This window comes from Hyaena hyaena, unplaced genomic scaffold, assembly GCF_003009895.1.
Source record: "Hyaena hyaena isolate Hyena2069 unplaced genomic scaffold, ASM300989v1 scaffold_765, whole genome shotgun sequence".
Lineage (NCBI taxonomy): Eukaryota > Metazoa > Chordata > Mammalia > Carnivora > Hyaenidae > Hyaena > Hyaena hyaena.
The window spans coordinates 513,066-529,900 of NW_024081399.1; the positions used below are offsets into that span (position 1 = coordinate 513,066).

Sequence of the window (16,835 nt, forward strand, 5' to 3'; positions counted from 1 at the left end):
GCTCACCTTCCACCTAGAATGCCCCCTCTGACCTCCTGATTCCCCCCAACCCCACCTCACTATATCCTGCCCATTCCTCATTGCCCAGCTCAAACCACACTTCCTTTCACAAACTTCCCTAGATTTTACCAGCCACATGCCATCTACCCATCCCCTACACTCCCACGGGGCTCCGTGTTCTATTTTACAATTCTCTGTGCCCACTGCTGTTCCCCCCACACCACTGCTTTTTAGAGGGTAGATCAGAATCACGTGGAGTTCTGGGTCGCAATTCAGACCCCAGGGCTCCACTCCAACCCTGTGGAATCAGAAGCTTTACCAATGAGTGCTGAAAATCTGCATTTTCACCAGCTCTTCAGGTAATTCTTAGGCCTAGTAAAGTTCTGGAACATTTGCCGGAGACTGAGACACCCTTCCAAAAGAATCACCCCTCACTCTTCTATGGAGTCATTCTCCCTTTGCATCTGTTGCCCATGAACCAGGAATCCTTCGATAAAGGTTTTAAACAGTAATTGAGTCTGGTCACAAGGGGATCTTGGAGCGGAAGCCATCGGTGCAAATTTCTTTTTTTATTTTTTAATTTTTTAATGTTTTTTTTTTTAATTTATTTCTGAGAGAGAGGGACAGCGTGTGCAGGGAAGGGTCAGAGAGAGAGGGAAACACAGAATCCGAAGCAGGCTCCGGGCTCTGAGCTAGCTGTCAGCACAGAGCCCGACCTGGGACTCGAACCCACAAACTGAGATCACGACCTGAGCTGAAGTCGGATGCTCAACTGACTGAGCCACCCAGGCGCCCCTATAGGTGCAAATTTCAAGAGTTCTACAACACCTTCTACAGGTTCATTGGGAGTGAATTTTACTTTAAAGACAAGGGAAAGCACTCAGAGATCTCAAGGATTTCCAAATGCATCATTCTCCTTTCTCGCCACATTTCCAAATCCACTCCTGAGTTTCCAGAAATGTATAATAAAAGGTATGGCTTTTAATATCTATGACACCAGAAAAAGAACTCTCTGTAGCAGTTCTTAATCAGAATGAGAATAATGTTCTTGCCCTTCATCCCTGCAGCGTTTAATATCTGTACACTGTATTTAATCATCTAGGCCCCTTAATTTACTGACATTTAAATGATCTCAAATTAGATTTCCTGGAGCACTGTTCCAAATAAGTAACTTTCTAAGATAACGCAGGGTCATATTAGTTGCGAATCATGCCATTGGTTGCCAAACTGGTGGCAATTTCTACACCTTCCTGAAAAATTACCCTATTTCTACGTAAAGAATGTTTTCAGTGTGGTTAGAGTGTATAACTATGTAACCACCTGAGTTTCTACATTTTAGCCTGAATCACATCAAAAAAGTATAACAATAGACAAGAGGCTTCTTTCTCATCCTTCGTGCAAAGCAGGTTCAACCTTTAAACATTTTAAATTATAATATTTTTATATCTCTGTGTATTGCTTGCACGTGAATCATTACCTTCGGTCCCCAAAACATCCTGTGAGGCTTAATAGAGTTGCTCTTATTTATTCAGCTGTAGAGATGAAGAAAATGATTTTCAGGAAAGTCATGTAATTTCGCCCAAAGCATACCATTAGAGCTTAAACCCAACTCTTCTGACACTAGAAATCTTATTCATTTGGCTATATCAGAGTTTCTCAAACTTTTTGGACTGCCACAATTAAGACATACATCCCTAAGGTATAACTACTCACTTCTCCTCACCTACTCAAGACACCACTGATTACGTCCCGACAAGCTGTAATCACTCCAAGTCCCTACAAGTGCCTTTAAGAGATGGTGAGATCACACAGTACAGGCAGCACCTACTTCACACATACAAAGCCAGGCCATCCTAGACTCCCAATTGGACAAGGATGGCAGAGTACAAGTGCCCTCTCTGTGACATGCTAAGCCTCCAGCCTTATCTCCATTCCTACAAAGGTAGCACACACAAAGCCTGGTCTGCATAGAAGGGTACCCCCAGTGGGGATGGTGCTCAATTATTTAAGAAATGCACTGGAGGGGCGCCTGGGTGGCTCAGTCAGTTAAGCATCCGACTTCAGCTCAGGTCATGATCTCGCAGTTTGTGCATTCGAGCCCACATCGGGCTCTGTGCTGACGGCTAGCTCAGAGCCTGGAGCCTGTTTCAGATTCTGTGTCTCCCTCTCTCTCTCTGACCCTCCCTCTCTCAGAAATAAATAAAAAACATTAAAAAAATGCACTGGAGATTACATGTTCCCGCAAAACTTGGGGATTTCACTGAATTGAAAGCTCATTGGGATTTAATGCATTAACTACTCAAAAAGAAGCACCATATCACCCTATATTACTGCAAGCATGGTGACCAGAACCAAGGACGTAGTAGTCTCAAGCCGAGTACAGAGACTTCAAGGAAGCCACCTGGAGATTGTGACATGTATCTCCTGGTGAACATATGGGCTGGTTCCTAAAGATGAAAGACAGGGTAGGGTGGGCTCTAGGGGGATCTCCTGGCATGGCCAGAGTTTAATGGGAAAAAGTGTTTTCCACAGTGAACAATAAACACTGAGGAAGGTTGATGGGTGTGAGCCATCCTGAAAGGACCCGACCCAAAGATCTGGCTACCAAGGTGGGGATAGCTCCAAAGAAAATGAGCATTGGGCATACTGCCAGAAGCAAGAGAGTGGTGGGAGGAGTCAGAAGTAGTCAGTTCTGGGGGCGCCTGGGTGGCTTAGTTGGTTGGGCGTCCGACTTTCGCTTAGGTCATGATCTCACGGTTCGTGGGTTCGAGCCCCGCGTCGGGCTCTGTGCTGACTGCCAGCTCAGAGCCTGGAGCCTGTTTCAGTCTGTGACTCCCTCTCTCTCTGACCCTCCCCTGCTCACGCTGTCTCTCTCTCTGTCTCCTAGAAATAAATAAAAATTAAAAAAAAAAAAAAAAAAGAAGAAGTAGTCAGTTCTGAGGATGTGTCACCCGAGTAAAGATGGTGCCGTGGAATGTCACCATGGTGGGTGACTCCAGAGAATCCTTAAAAGCACTTCACAAGAAAAAGAGGCAGCATTGGCGCATGCACCATCCCCAGAGCATGCCAGCACAGGGTTCACACTGCGCCACTCAAGTAAGATCTTGTCCATTTCCTTCCGTCCATCAAGTCTGGAGATCCAAGTGAAGCCAGAAATAGCATCATGGGTGGAAGAGTAGGAGGGCAAGAGCTGAAAGGGATGGAAGAAAGACTGACTATGCCCCTTTGATGGACTCCATGATGTGCTGCCCAGTTCCTCATTCAGGAGTGAAGGACTCACTCCCCTATCCCCTGGGGTGCTGCCAGTTGAAAGCCCTCAGCTCTTAGCCTCTTTAGGAGGGTGCCTCAGCTGAAAAAAAAAAAAAAAGCCACCTTGCCTAAGGTCACATGCCCTTTAAGGGATGGCCTTTGTGTAATGACTGATCAATGCAGGGCGTGAGGGCCTGGTCCCTTTACCCAACTCAGGACAACTCTAAAGGATCATCTCCACTTGAGAGCTCCCCAGAGGGTTGACCAAGACCACTGAGATACGTGGCAGCTTGTTCCTCTACCCAATCCTACATCTTTCCCCTCCCTTCCTAAGCACAGGTGCTGATCGCGAGAGCACTCTCTCGTGAACCACCTGCTCACTAATCTCCATCTCAGAGTCTGCTTCTCAGGAACACAACCTGCAACAGCTCCAACTTCCCTACTGGAAGCTTCTGAGTCCAGGTTAGGCCAGGAGCTATAAGGGAAGAGAGGAGCTTCAAATTGAAAGAGACTCGAGTTCTGGATTTTATCTGACTGAGCTTTTTAATCCTTCAGATTGAGATTGTTCATTAACTATACATGACTGAAAAAGTGATGGAATCTGCCTGAGATTCTGCACAAGAGCAGGAAGGGAGAAGTTATGAAATGGATTTGAATGTCACTTGTGGCAGGGGCGCCTGGGGGCCTCAGTCAGTTGAGCCACCGATTCTTGATTTCGACTCAGGTCATGATCCCAGGGTCGTGGGATGAAGCCCCATGTTGGGCTCCATGCTGAGCATGGAGCTTGCTTAAGATCCTCTCTCTCCCTCTGCCCCTCTCCCATGCTTGTATGTTCTCTGTCTCTCTCTGTGAAAAATAAATTAGTAAAAAAGAAAGTCACTTGTGACAAATTAATTTCATAATTTCACCCCACTGAGTCCAGCCTGGTCAATTAACTAGTTATATAAATCTCATAGCACGGTTTTCCTGGTGCCAGAGCTTCCTTCATTCTCCCGTACTATTCGGTTTTGAGGTGATTGCCGTTACCTTCAAATCTATCTCCTAGGAGGCCATGCAGTGATTCCGTTGATGCTCCCAGAACTCCAAAGGTGTTGTCACTCATTTGGATAGACTTTCACAAGGTTTGTTGGTTGGTTCATTTGTTTCTCCTCGATGGTGGCAACTCTTTGCTCTATAAACCCCTTTTTGATTTTTGGATTTATTTAAAAATGACCCAACCAAACCACTGAACCAGGTAGCTAATAACGTCTTCAGCCCAATATACATTTTAAAGTAGAGTTATAAGACAAATGTCTTCATTTAGCTGGAAGACTGTCTCTAAAAGCAAAAAGAATTCTGACCATATTTTGAGCAATGGCAGGATCTTTAGGATGAAATGAATATTCGTATATGTCTAAGTTCCAGTATGTTTATTTTCCGGGCATCATCTATCTTGAATTGTCAATGGCACTACTATTTGTAGATAACTCATGAAGGCTCTGAAGATGGGAGGCGATCCTCTGGTGCTGACTCCCGGCAATGATGCCAGAAGAAGAATAGCAAAGTATTCAAGGCAAAGTGCCTCACACCAGGTTCTATATCAGGCAGCCTCTGGTAGTTATGAAATTGCCAAAACCCAACATTTGGGAAACTCTTATGCTTATGCTATTGGAACATATAAAATATCACCCCATTCCCACCCCCCTCACATGTACTTGTATTTCAAAATATAGAAAAACTTCATATAAGGCACAACTGATATTGGATTCACAAGTTAACAACGTGGGATTTAGGCTGGCTGGAAATCATTTTTAGCAAGAGTACAGCACAAGCCTCAGCAAACCAGCTGCTTTGTGCTCTGAGGCACCAGAAGGAGCAGGAAGAATTTGATGAGCCGACAACTGGTTGTTTCCACCATTCTTTTCCATGGAGGACCTAGAGGACCTAAACATCATCCATCTTATTATTGCCTTCAAATATCAGTCCACTATATAGAGAAGTTAAAAGCATATACAAGCATGTACCTCTACCCTGATGACATAAAGTTTACATTAGGATGGTTCCCATAGCTGAGATCAAGGGTACGCGTCTACTAGGAAAAGAAAATAGGCATCGGGGAAAGAAGAGAGTACACATTTTTAATACCTCAGTCTTAGTTTGGAGCTTGGGGTATGAAAACTCTGACATCACCATGAGAAAAATCAATACAGAGGCAGCAAGGTGGACGCAGGATTCTGGAACAATTACAGATAAGGACAATCAGTTCAGCAACAGAAGAAGCTACTGAAGCAGCTGAAATTTGCAGAACGCCTAGGAAAAAAATGTGGATATGAGCAAAGTAAATCTGGAGGTTATAAAGCCTTGAGTAACAAAACGAGTAACAGAAACCCTTGGGTTTGAGGATAATGTTGTGAGACTGAGTTTATATTCAACCAGCTGGAAGTGAAGAATCCAAACTTCAAAATGCCAAAATGATGCAAATCAACCTGGCTGGGCTTTTGTATGGAAAAAAATGCTAGAGAATTCATGGGAGAACTGTGGCCCCTGTTCTTAAGTGAACAAGAAGACATCACTGGAATCCCTTCTGCTTTTCTAGAACTGAAGAAAGAAGAAAATAAGCAAAGACGAATTAAAGAAGAAAAGTCGGCATCTTTGAAAAAGCAAGATGGAAACAAGGATAAGAGGGATACGGAAGAAAAGGAAACAGCAGAGAAAATAAGGGAGAGGTTTGGAAGCCCAAGATGCAAATCCAGATCTCCTTCCCCTAGAAGACGATCTTCCCCCGTCAGGAGAGAGAGACAGGGCAGTCATTCTCAGTCTCCCCTCCACAGAACCAACAGCTGGAGTCCTTCCCCTGCTCCAGAAAAGAAGGAAAGAACTCCAGAGCTTCCAGAACCATCAGTGAAAGTAAAAGAGCCTTCAGTACAAGAGGTCATTTCTACTAGTGACGTCCTGAAAGTTCCCAAACCGGAACCTGTACCAGAGTCTAAAGAATCTTCTCTGGAGAAAAACTCCAAAAAAGAAAAGAAGAAGGAGAAGACCCGACCAAGATCTCGGTCACATTGCAAATCAAGATCCCAGACACCATCTGCTCTCGTTCTCATACACGACCTAGATGGCATCATAGATCAAGATCATAGTCATCTCAAAGGCGGCCATCTCCTCGAAGAACTCCACCAAGTGGTATGCTGCCTCCACCCAGGCATAGGAGGAGTAGATCTCCAGTGAGACGAAGAAGGCGTCCATCAGTATCCTTGTCTGGAAACGGTTCATCACATTCTTTGTCTTGTTTCCAGTCACTGCCAAATAAGCCTCCTAAGAGGACATGCAGCCCCCCTCAAAAAACTGGCAGGCTGTCTCCTTCAGCACGTCCTCTGAGGCGAAGGCACAGGCCATCACCTCCAGCAACTCCACTGCCCAAAACTTGTCATTCCCCAACACCCGAGCAGTCAAACCGTACAAGAAAAAGTCGTGGTTCTGTCTCTCCAGGGAGAACTTCAGTGATGATACACAAAGGTACCAAGAAAAGAGACTCCCCTTCACCAGCACCTAAACCTAGAAAAGTAGACTTACCTGAATCGGAAGAAGAAAAAAGTGGCACAATGGCTGCGGCACATTCTATGCAGCAGAGATGTCAGTACAGATGACAGAACCAGCAGTCTTCATCTGATTCTGGTTCCACTTCTTCCTCAGAAGGTGATCAGCCCAAGAGGGCCCGTGTGAAGAATGGTGAGGTAGGCAGGTGGTGGAGACATTCCCCTCCCAGGTGCGCCTCTCCATCACCTTAAAAGCGCCAGAAAGAGACTTCTCCTCTGGTGGATGGAGGGGAAGCCCCTCCCTATCATCCTCCAGAAGGTCCCCTTCTCCTTCTCCTGCCCCTTCTCTTCAGAGGCGCAGGTCTCCCACACCGCCACCTCGGTGAAGGACTCCTTCTCTCCCTCCCCACCTCACATCGGTGCTCACTTTCACCAACAAGATAACCCTCCTCCCGTATTGCAGAGATACTCTCCTTCTCTGCCTCCAAAGAGAAGAACGGCTTCTCCCCCCTCCCCCCCTAAGTGAAGGAAATCACCATCTCCACCACCAAACTGTCAGGTCTCCGATTCTGCCTCTCCCAAAGAAGCTCCCCAGTCACCTAGAGACGTTTGCCTTCATTATCATCAAACCTGATCTACCTCGGAGCCTCAGTCACCACAACCAAACAAATGGCATTCGTCCTCACCATGGTCCCAAGCTCCTCAGACTTCCTCAGGTCCTCCAGTTGTTCAAAGAGGAGCATCATCATCACCCCATAGAAGGAAGTCCCCATCTCCAAGTACTAGACCCATCAGGAGAGTCTCCAGTACTCCGAAAAACCAAAAAGACAGAAAAGGCTCCCTCACCAAGCCCTCAGTCTGTAAGGAAGGTGTCATCCTCCCGATCCGTCTCAGCATTTCCTGAGCCAGCAGTCCAGTCTCAGTCACCCTCTGCCAACTGGCCACCAGCGGTACTGCTCAAAAAGGCTAAAAGCCCAAAACCAAGCTCATATCTGGTGAGGAACTCAGACCCAGAAAGAAGGCAGAAAGAAAAAGAAGAAAAAGAAGGACAAGAAACACAAGACAGAAAAGGCTGTGACTGCAGCCGCTGCATCTGCTGTAAGCCCTGCAACCATTGCTGCTCTCATAGCCACATCAGCACAGCAGAAACCAGAGGCGGAGCCTGAGCCTAAGAAGGAAGCCAAAAGCGAGCCCAAAGACAACACTAATGACTTAGAAAACCACCTGCACGAAAAGGTACTGACGTCGATGCGGAAGGCTCAAGTGTCCCCATAGTCTTAGGTGGGAATGCGTGTTATGGTGTACATTTCATTTGGTTTGTACACAATTCAATTTCAAAATTGCCTAAATGTGTTTGAGCTTTAGACTATATAAAATTTGTTGTAATAATTGCTAGGTTGAAGTTCACTATATAAAAAAAGGGGACATTGATTTACATTGCAAAAAGGGTCCACAGTGTATTAGTGATGTTTTTTCATTGACAGCTGACATAAATTCATTTACAGTGAAATATTTTAAGCCAAAAAAAACCCCTTTTTAAAAAAGGGAGTTTTGGGGCACCTGTGTGGCTCAGTCAGTTAAGTGTCCGACTTCAACTCGGGTCATGATCTCACGGTCTGTGAGTTTTGAGTCTGCTTTGGATTCTGTGTCTCCCTCTCTCTCTCTCACTCCCTCTCTCTCTCTCTCTCTCTCTCTGCTCCTCCCTTGCTCATGCTCTGTCTCTGCCTCTCAAAAATATATGTTAAAAAAATAATAAATAAAATAAAATAAAATAAAAGGGGAGTTTCAATATTGTTGGCATTCTTATGGTTTCTCTAAAGCCCTTGGCTATTCCCAGAGGTTTATCTTTCTTTTCATTTTTTTTCTTTATTTTTTTTCATTTGAATCTTAGCACCCATTTGATTTATAATGCTTCCAACCTTGTACGGTTTGCAAGCTAGCCCAGAAATAAGACCACTGTTGAACTACCACAAAAGTATAAATGAATATTTTAATGCCACAATCTTTCCTGTTGCCTGTGGAGTCTCTGATGAAATGAATCAGGATTTGAGCTCTAGGATGAGATGGAAAATGAAAGCACGTTGCTTGCCAGGACACTGTGGGTGTATATGGCTGCATAACAGTTGATTTGGAACACTGCAATTTCATTCTATTCTGTTGTGGGGTTTTTTTTGTAAAGGCAATTAACTAGTCCAAGGAAGGATCCTTCAGTTATATAAAAGTTTGTTTTATGAAATGTCACAGCTCCATTCATAATTTTGTCTTGTGCTTCCAACTGGTATATACAACTTTCAGAGCTCTCTCGTATTTGGAAGGCTGGAAGGGCCAGACTTTGAAATAGTGTGCTGTTTTCACTGCTTTTGTTTTGTTTTGTTTTGTTTTCTTTTGTTTTACACTAAAGCTATATAAAGCTTGTGGATTAAACAGAATAAATTTCTAAATTAAAAAAAAAGAAGAAAAATCAATACAGTTCTGTTTTCCTTCACAAAGCAAACAGCAAGCATTTACAGGGCTACTGTGTTGGGCCTGGCACAGAGTGGAGGACTGCAGGGAACAGAAAAACGAATGAGACATGGACTGTGGCCTTGAAAAATTCTCCCTGCAGAGAGGGAAGTAGACACATAAATAATTAAAGAACAGTGTGACACATGGATGAATGGCCCCATAATGGCAATTATCACTACTCTATTTAGAAGGGAATTAGTGGGGCCATGTTGTCCATACACCATTGACATCACCATCAAATAAGTAAGACTGTTCTCTTTTGTGTCTATCCATTCCTGTCCCAAATTTCTCCATAATGAACCGCTCCTAGACTCTCAAGGTGTTCAGTATCATTCAGGACTACATTGGTTTATAAAGCAAAGTACAATATAATGTAAATTTTAAAATCTCCATCAAGTATACAAAGCTTCATAAGAGACCTCAAAGATACGCTTACATTAGCCAGATATAGAAACTTCTGAAACAAATTACCATGGAAATGAATAGATTTGGGTAAAGAAATAACAGGAGGGAGATGTTTGTTTCGAACAAAAATGTGACATTGTTACGTCAACCCACCCAGTCTCCCCGGGATTCCAAAAAGCAGCTAAAGTGTCAGAGTATGCCATTACCTCTTACTATTTCTGTATCAAAGAAATGAGTTCAGTATTTCAATTATATTCTCCCCTGTGGGGCAGGATAGCTAATGTATTATTTATTTAACAAAGGAATTAAAATTAAAATGCTGGCACTTCAATAATTTTGCCTAATTTCTCACCAATGAAAATAAGAAACAAAATTTGCAGGAAGTGAAACACAGGTAGGTCTTAACCATTTAACTCTCCCAATTTGGATATCAAACTTTTGAACAAAATGTCCCTTTGGATGTCCAGTTTTAATCAGTATTCTTTTTTTTTTATGTTTTTTTTATTTATTTCTAGGAGAGAGAGAGAAAGACAGCGCGAGCAGGGGAGAGTCAGAGAGAGAGGGAGTCACAGACCGAAACAGGCTCCAGGCTCTGAACTGGCAGTCAGCACAGAGCCCGACGCGGGGCTTGAACCCACGAACCGCGAGATCATGACCTAAGCGAAAGTCGGACGCTTAACCGACTAAGCCACCCAGGCGCCCCTGGATGTCCAGTTTTAAATAACGAAAGTATTTGATTGCATTTAAAGAAAATCACAGTCTTAATCAAAAACTCATTTCTTGACATTTCTCAAAGAGAATTCTTATTGGAGATTTCAACAGAAAATTTTGGAGGGCGTGAACGTTCCTGTAGGTAGTTGCACATAAACCTGAGTGAACACTTTTAACAGAATCTCACTAGGGTACAAGTGATGGGCGCTTCTTGTAAACTCCATGATGACGGTAAAAAAAAAAACACGTGAACCTGCATAGAGTTGTTGAATAACTATGTTGTATACCTGTAACTAATGTAACATTATGTGTCAGTTATACTCAAACTTTAAAAAAGGGGGGGGGTGCCTAGATGGCTCAGTCCGTTGAGTGTCCCACTTCTTCAGCTCAGGTCATGATCTCACAGTCTGTGGGTTCAAGCACCACATCAGTCTCTGTGCTGACAGCTCAGAGCCAGGAGCCTGCTTCGGATTCTGTGTCTCCCTCTCTCTCTCTCTGACCCTCCTCACTTGTGCTCTGTTTTTCTCTCAAAAATAAATAATAATAATAATAATTTTTTAAAAAACATGAGCCTTATTTCCAAGCCCTCATCATGAAGAGAAACTGACAGAATTTCCTTTGCACCTTCCCCCACGATTCTAGAGCCTAGTCTGAACAAGATGCTAACACAGTTAACCTAGAAACCTCCAGGGCAACGCTACTGTCCCGTAAGTCCCAACGTGGTTGTGAAAACTGCTTAAAAGCTTGCTCCAACTGCCATAGAATGCAAGCAATCCATTTCCTACCCAACTCTACACACACCTGGCTTAAACAGACACTACAAGGGAGTGTGGAAAGATGATGGATCCAATTATTCCCAAGATTTCAGAGAGCATGCATTGAATACAGTTGACATCTAGCCCTGCAAACCTCCTTTGCAAATCATGTCCACAGCGTGGATTCAAGCCACCTCCACCTTCACTCACGATGTAGGGACATCCTCACATTTATCTACAAGCTCTGTTCTGATCTGCTTCACAACCGACCTTTTATTCAGTGTCCTAAACAATCCTTTCCACCCTAGCATTGACCATTATTACTTGTTATGCTATTTATAGTCTCACCTCACATCTTGGACCTAAAACTTGATACCGTTTTGCCAACACTGAAGTCTTGGTTGTACTTTTATCAGCTCTGATTTGGCTATGCTCTCTGATTCTGCTACTTGTGAAGCTCTGGGTAACAACCTGGTCTATCTTGGCCCAAAATGTTACATGTGGAAGCCACACGTGTGAAACATGGTAGAGACCACAAAGAGCTCAGGGCCAAGAAAATCTATACAATTTGTATATAACATGCATACATTTGTGCACACAAAATACACTTGTATCATGCACTGGCTCACACTCTATTATAGTATGTCTTTATGTAACAAAGAAGATTTCCTAGAAAGCATCTCTAAAACATTATTTTCCAAAGCCTTAGGGTGAACAAAAAACACCATGGCCCGCCTACCTTACTTATTCCACTTTTCCAATGGAAGGGAAATTCAATAATAATTAAGCAAGCCTGGGGCTCCTGGGTGGCTCAGTCAGTTGAACATCCAACTTCAGCCTAGGTCATGATCTCACCGTTCCCGAGTTTGAGGTCTGCGTTGGGCTCTGTGCTGACAGCTCAGAGCCTGGAGCCTGTTTCAGAGTCTGTGACTCCCTCTCTCTCTGACCCTCCCCTGCTCACACTGTCTCTCTCTCTCTCTCCTAGAAATAAATAAAAAAAAAAATTTAAAAAAATTAAAAAAAAAAAAGACTAAGGAGTTTGCTTCTTTGCACAGCTATGTGTATCTACCATAGTAGGTTGGTCAATAAATTTATTGGCCAGTGAAATGTGAGAGGAAGGATGCTGGGAGGCTTCTGGGAAAGACTTCCTCACCCTTGAAAAGAGACGTAAGGAAGGGAAGTTGTCTCCTCAGGCTTTTGGGTGGTGCCTCGTGAGGCTGCTTTTTGTAGAGCTCCTGAAGCCACCTTTCCACCATGAGAGGTTAAGTCTGAGGCTGAAGATGTTCAAAGGTATATAGATGGAAAGAACATGGGTCCTTGACAGTATTGCTAAATCGCTGATCTAACCAATGCTGTAACCACTCAGCTGCTGGACTCTGTGTAATATGCAATAAGAAATCTCCTTATGGGGCACCTGGGTGGCTCAGTTGGTTAAGCATCTGACTTCAGCTCACGATCTCACAGTTCATGAATTCGAACCTTGCCTCAGACTCTGTGCTGACAGCTCGGAGCCTGGAGCCTGCTTTGGATTCTGTTTCTCCCTCTCTCTCTGCCCCTCCCCTGCTCGTACTCTGTTTCTCTTTCACTCTCAAAAATAAATAAATATTCTAAACATTATTTAAAAAAAAAATCTTCTTATGGTTTAAGGCAGTTTGAATTGGGCCTTCCATTGCTTGATTTAAAAGCCTCCTCACTGATAGAACAGTGAAAGGGACAGTTGCTACCTAGACTCCATTGAGGAGAGACAGGAATACACATGTACACATGAAAAGATTAGACAAATTCAGGTACTGATGCACACTCTGAGGAAAACAAAAATGGGGTGGTGTGGAGAGTGACGGGAAGGGCTGCTTTAACTTGTGTGGTCAGGGAAGGCTTCTCTCAGGAGGGGAAAATGCTTGTCTTGAGACATGAATGATGAGGAGTCACCCATATGAGAAAATGAAGGAAAACGCATGCCCAGTTGAAAGAACAGTGAGTTGAAAGGCTCTGAGGTGGGAATAGTGGCACATTCAACATTGAGGGAGAAGGATAGTGTGGCTGGGACAGAGTAAATGTGAGGGACAGTAGAAGGAGAGGTTAGCACATTAGACAGAGGACAGATCATGGGAAGCCTTACAGGCCAGAAAGAGAGATTGGATGCTTCTTTGGTTGTGAATAGGACGTGCTTAAAAGATTTTAAGTGGTAGAGTGCTATGTCTGATTTATGTTTTAAGACATTCATTTTGCTATGTGTAGGATGAACTTCACGGGAGGGAAGGTCATGTGCAGAGACAAGGACACTAATTTTGAGGCTATTCCAATAACTCAGGCAAGAGGCATGATGGCTTGGACTATGGGAGTAAGAGTGGAGACGATGAGAAACGATTGAATTTAGAATATATTCAGCAGATAGAGAGAAGTCACAAGACTTCTGTAGATGGGTTGAATGTGACATATAAGGAGAAAAGGGGAATTCAAGGTTGATTCCTAGGTTTTTAGCCTGAGCACCTGAGTAGATTGTGAAGTCATTTTCTGAGATGAAAAGGCTTGTTGGGGTACATTTGTGGGAAGGGGATCCATAGTAGGGTTTCAATAAATATTTAAGGAATGAAAGATCAAATATTTTAACAATGACACTTTATTATATAAACACATATGGGAGGAAGTTACGTACATACCTACTATAACCTTTAGAGTATGCGTCATCATATTTGGATTGTATCACACACGTTTTATTATTTTTAATGTTTTTATTCATTTTTGAGAGAAAGAGAGAGCGTGAGCAGGGAAGGATCAGAGAGAGAGGGAGACACAGAATCCAAAGACAGGCTCCAGGCTCTGAGCTAGCCGTCAGCACAGAGCCCGATGCAGGGCTCGAGCTCACAAACCGTGAGATCATGACCTGAGGCAAAGTCGGACGCTTAACCGAGTGAGCCACCCAGGCGCCCCATCACACACATGTTTTAAAGCCTAGTTGCAAAACGTTGGAACAAACACTTAATACAACCATGCACCATTAACATTCTTCAAGGATTAACAAAAACATGTACAACAAATCAAATAGATAATAATGGGGCTAAACCAATGGCATTTTAAAATTAAAAAGCAAGAACACAGCCATAGAAAACTAGAATCAACTCAGACATTAATGAAAAGGCAGGCAGGTTGCCAACCAGGCATGCTCCTGAGAGCCATGGGGACTCCAACATCGTCTTATGAGCATGCCCAGTGGGGGCTTTACAGTGTTGCTCAACACCTACCAGGTTTCTTGGTAGAATCCCAAAGTTAAGTCCTCAGGACACATCAGCAACGTGCTCATTTTAGTTGATGAATACCAAGCTTTGATAATCTTTTAACATCTCACTTAGGAAGTTAGTATAGGTTGCCTCTGGTTATACACAAAACGAAAGTTTTGGAATTGGATATCATTTGTCTATAGCAACCACAGGGAGGATTTGTCATGAGAATTCATTCAGATCCTATCAGAAGGGTCCTTACGGCCCAGTGTTGGTCCTGGGATCCTACTAGGAGAACTCCTACCCTAACATGGCACTTTCCATAGTTCTAGGTAGGAGAAGCAGGAAAAACTCTGCATCCAGTTCAAGGGTTACCTCCTCCTCATGGCCGTTGTCAAGCGCCCCATCCCCAACAACCAGTCACTTCTCTGAACTTCTTTATCACTTACTGCTTGCATCACTGCTCTGGCCCCCTGATATCTCTGTCTTGCTTCATATACATACCCTCGCTTCCCAACTGGATGGCACCTCCTTGGCCCTCAATGGCTGACCCGGCATACCTCGTTGTATGCTGCCTACAGTAGCGGCACACATAAGGAAATCAATCTATGGGTATATTTTTGTTAATGATGAGACGAATGACCTAATTTCCTTATGGGTTACTAGAGTGTACGCCCTGACAATTGTGTTTTTGTAATGCAAGTGCCTGACTTAAGCTTCAGTTGCCAAGGCATCCACTTCGAAGATGGTTCTCTCCCATCCAAGCACTAATTAATGGATAAAGAAGAGAGTGTATCATGCTAAGTGAAATAAGTCAGTCACAGAAAGAGAAATATCACATGATTTCACTCCTATGTGGAATTTAAGGAACACCCCAGATGCACATGGGGGAAGGGAAGGAAAAATAGGATAAAAACAGAGAGGGAGACTCTTAAATACAGAGAACAAACTGAGGGTTACTGGGGGGGAGGTGGGCGGTGGATGGGCTAAATGTGTGACGGGCATAAAAGAGGGCACTTGTGGGGATGCGCACTGGGTAGTATATGCAAGTGATGAATCACTCGGTTCTACTCCTGAAACCAATACTACACTGTATGTTAACTAACTTGAATTTGAGTAAATAAATAAACAACAAGATGGCTGTCCTGAATAAAACACATCACCAGGCACAGGACTAGAGAAAGCGCCAATCCTCTGTTTCCCCTGCAAGCTCCTTTGTTTTTAGAGATCTTGGTTGAGTTCAGTGGCTGACCACTTGGATCTCTTGTGCTTTCTCTTCCCACATTTAAATTCCTGCTCTTACATTTTAAATTCACCAATAAAGAATGAAACAGCAAAATCCTAGGCCCCACTCTTGGCCCTAATAAAGTAGAATTCCACCCTTCCCTTCTCAGCCTCACCATGTGGCTCCAACTGTGCCATGTAATTTCTAGGACATGTAATTCATCTTTTTTCTTCAAAGTTTCAAAATGGGTATTGCAGTCACATGAATCACAAGGGCTGGTTCAGCCTCAACACTGGCTATCAGCAGGCTAAGACTGGTGCACAACAGTTGTTTTATAGTCAAGCAATCGCATTATTTCATTGCATCTAAAAATATTCAGCATGTGATACCGTCATTGAAATGTATGACACCTCATACACAAAATAATACACTGGGAGCCAAACAACAGAATGTTGCTTCTGTATATGAACTGTGCAAATGTTTTATTAAAGGGGACTGAATAAGTTGTCATGGAAATTGTTCTAATTTGAGACATACTAGATACATCAATATTTCATTTCTGTACCGGCCACATGTCGCTAAATCTAAGACATGTGCCTTCATAGGAACTACAAACTTTGTTGCAGAAAGTCATAGATTTGGTGAAGACCTGTAATGGTTAGAAAACCAAACAGAAACTGAGCCCTCACAAGACGTAACCTCAAAGCTTTAACAGACTTTGATAGCCGAGAGAGAGGTCATCAAGACCTATATAGCTCAGCAGGCCTCTTTCTTCCTGTTGGTAAAGCCTAAAGAGGAGTAATACGAAAGCTAGGAATGGCGGAAGGCACACTCCTGATGAAACCGGTCACTACAATGGTAATTTGGTATTCACACCCATGATAATTTAAAATTAAAATGCAAAGAAATGGCCCTGGGAAATACAAACCACTCAAGACAACCTTGAAAACGGGCTGCTGTTTAAATATCCTTCCCGAAACCACGAGAACTCCAGCAGCAAGCTGTTGTGTGAACATGCACGGTGGGAGCTTTAGAATCCTGAATTTGAATTCTCAGTATACTTAAGCAATGTGCTGATTTCAGTTTATGAATATCAAGCTCTAACAACCTTTAATCACTCTCTTCATAAGTTGTTTGTACATGATAATGTTTGAGAGCATGGACTCTGGAACCGGACTGTCTAGATTTGAATCCTAACCCTGCCACTTGTTAGCTGCAGGTCCTTCAGCAAATTATCCAACTTTTAGGTACC

The 16,835-nt window shown here is 43.4% G+C and overlaps 1 pseudogene; it reads left to right on the plus strand.

Moving 5' to 3' along the window:
- The first annotated feature begins 5,699 nt into the window (after positions 1 to 5,699).
- On the plus strand, positions 5,700 to 8,039 carry LOC120221241 (annotated as a pseudogene).
- The last annotated feature ends 8,796 nt before the right edge of the window (positions 8,040 to 16,835 follow it).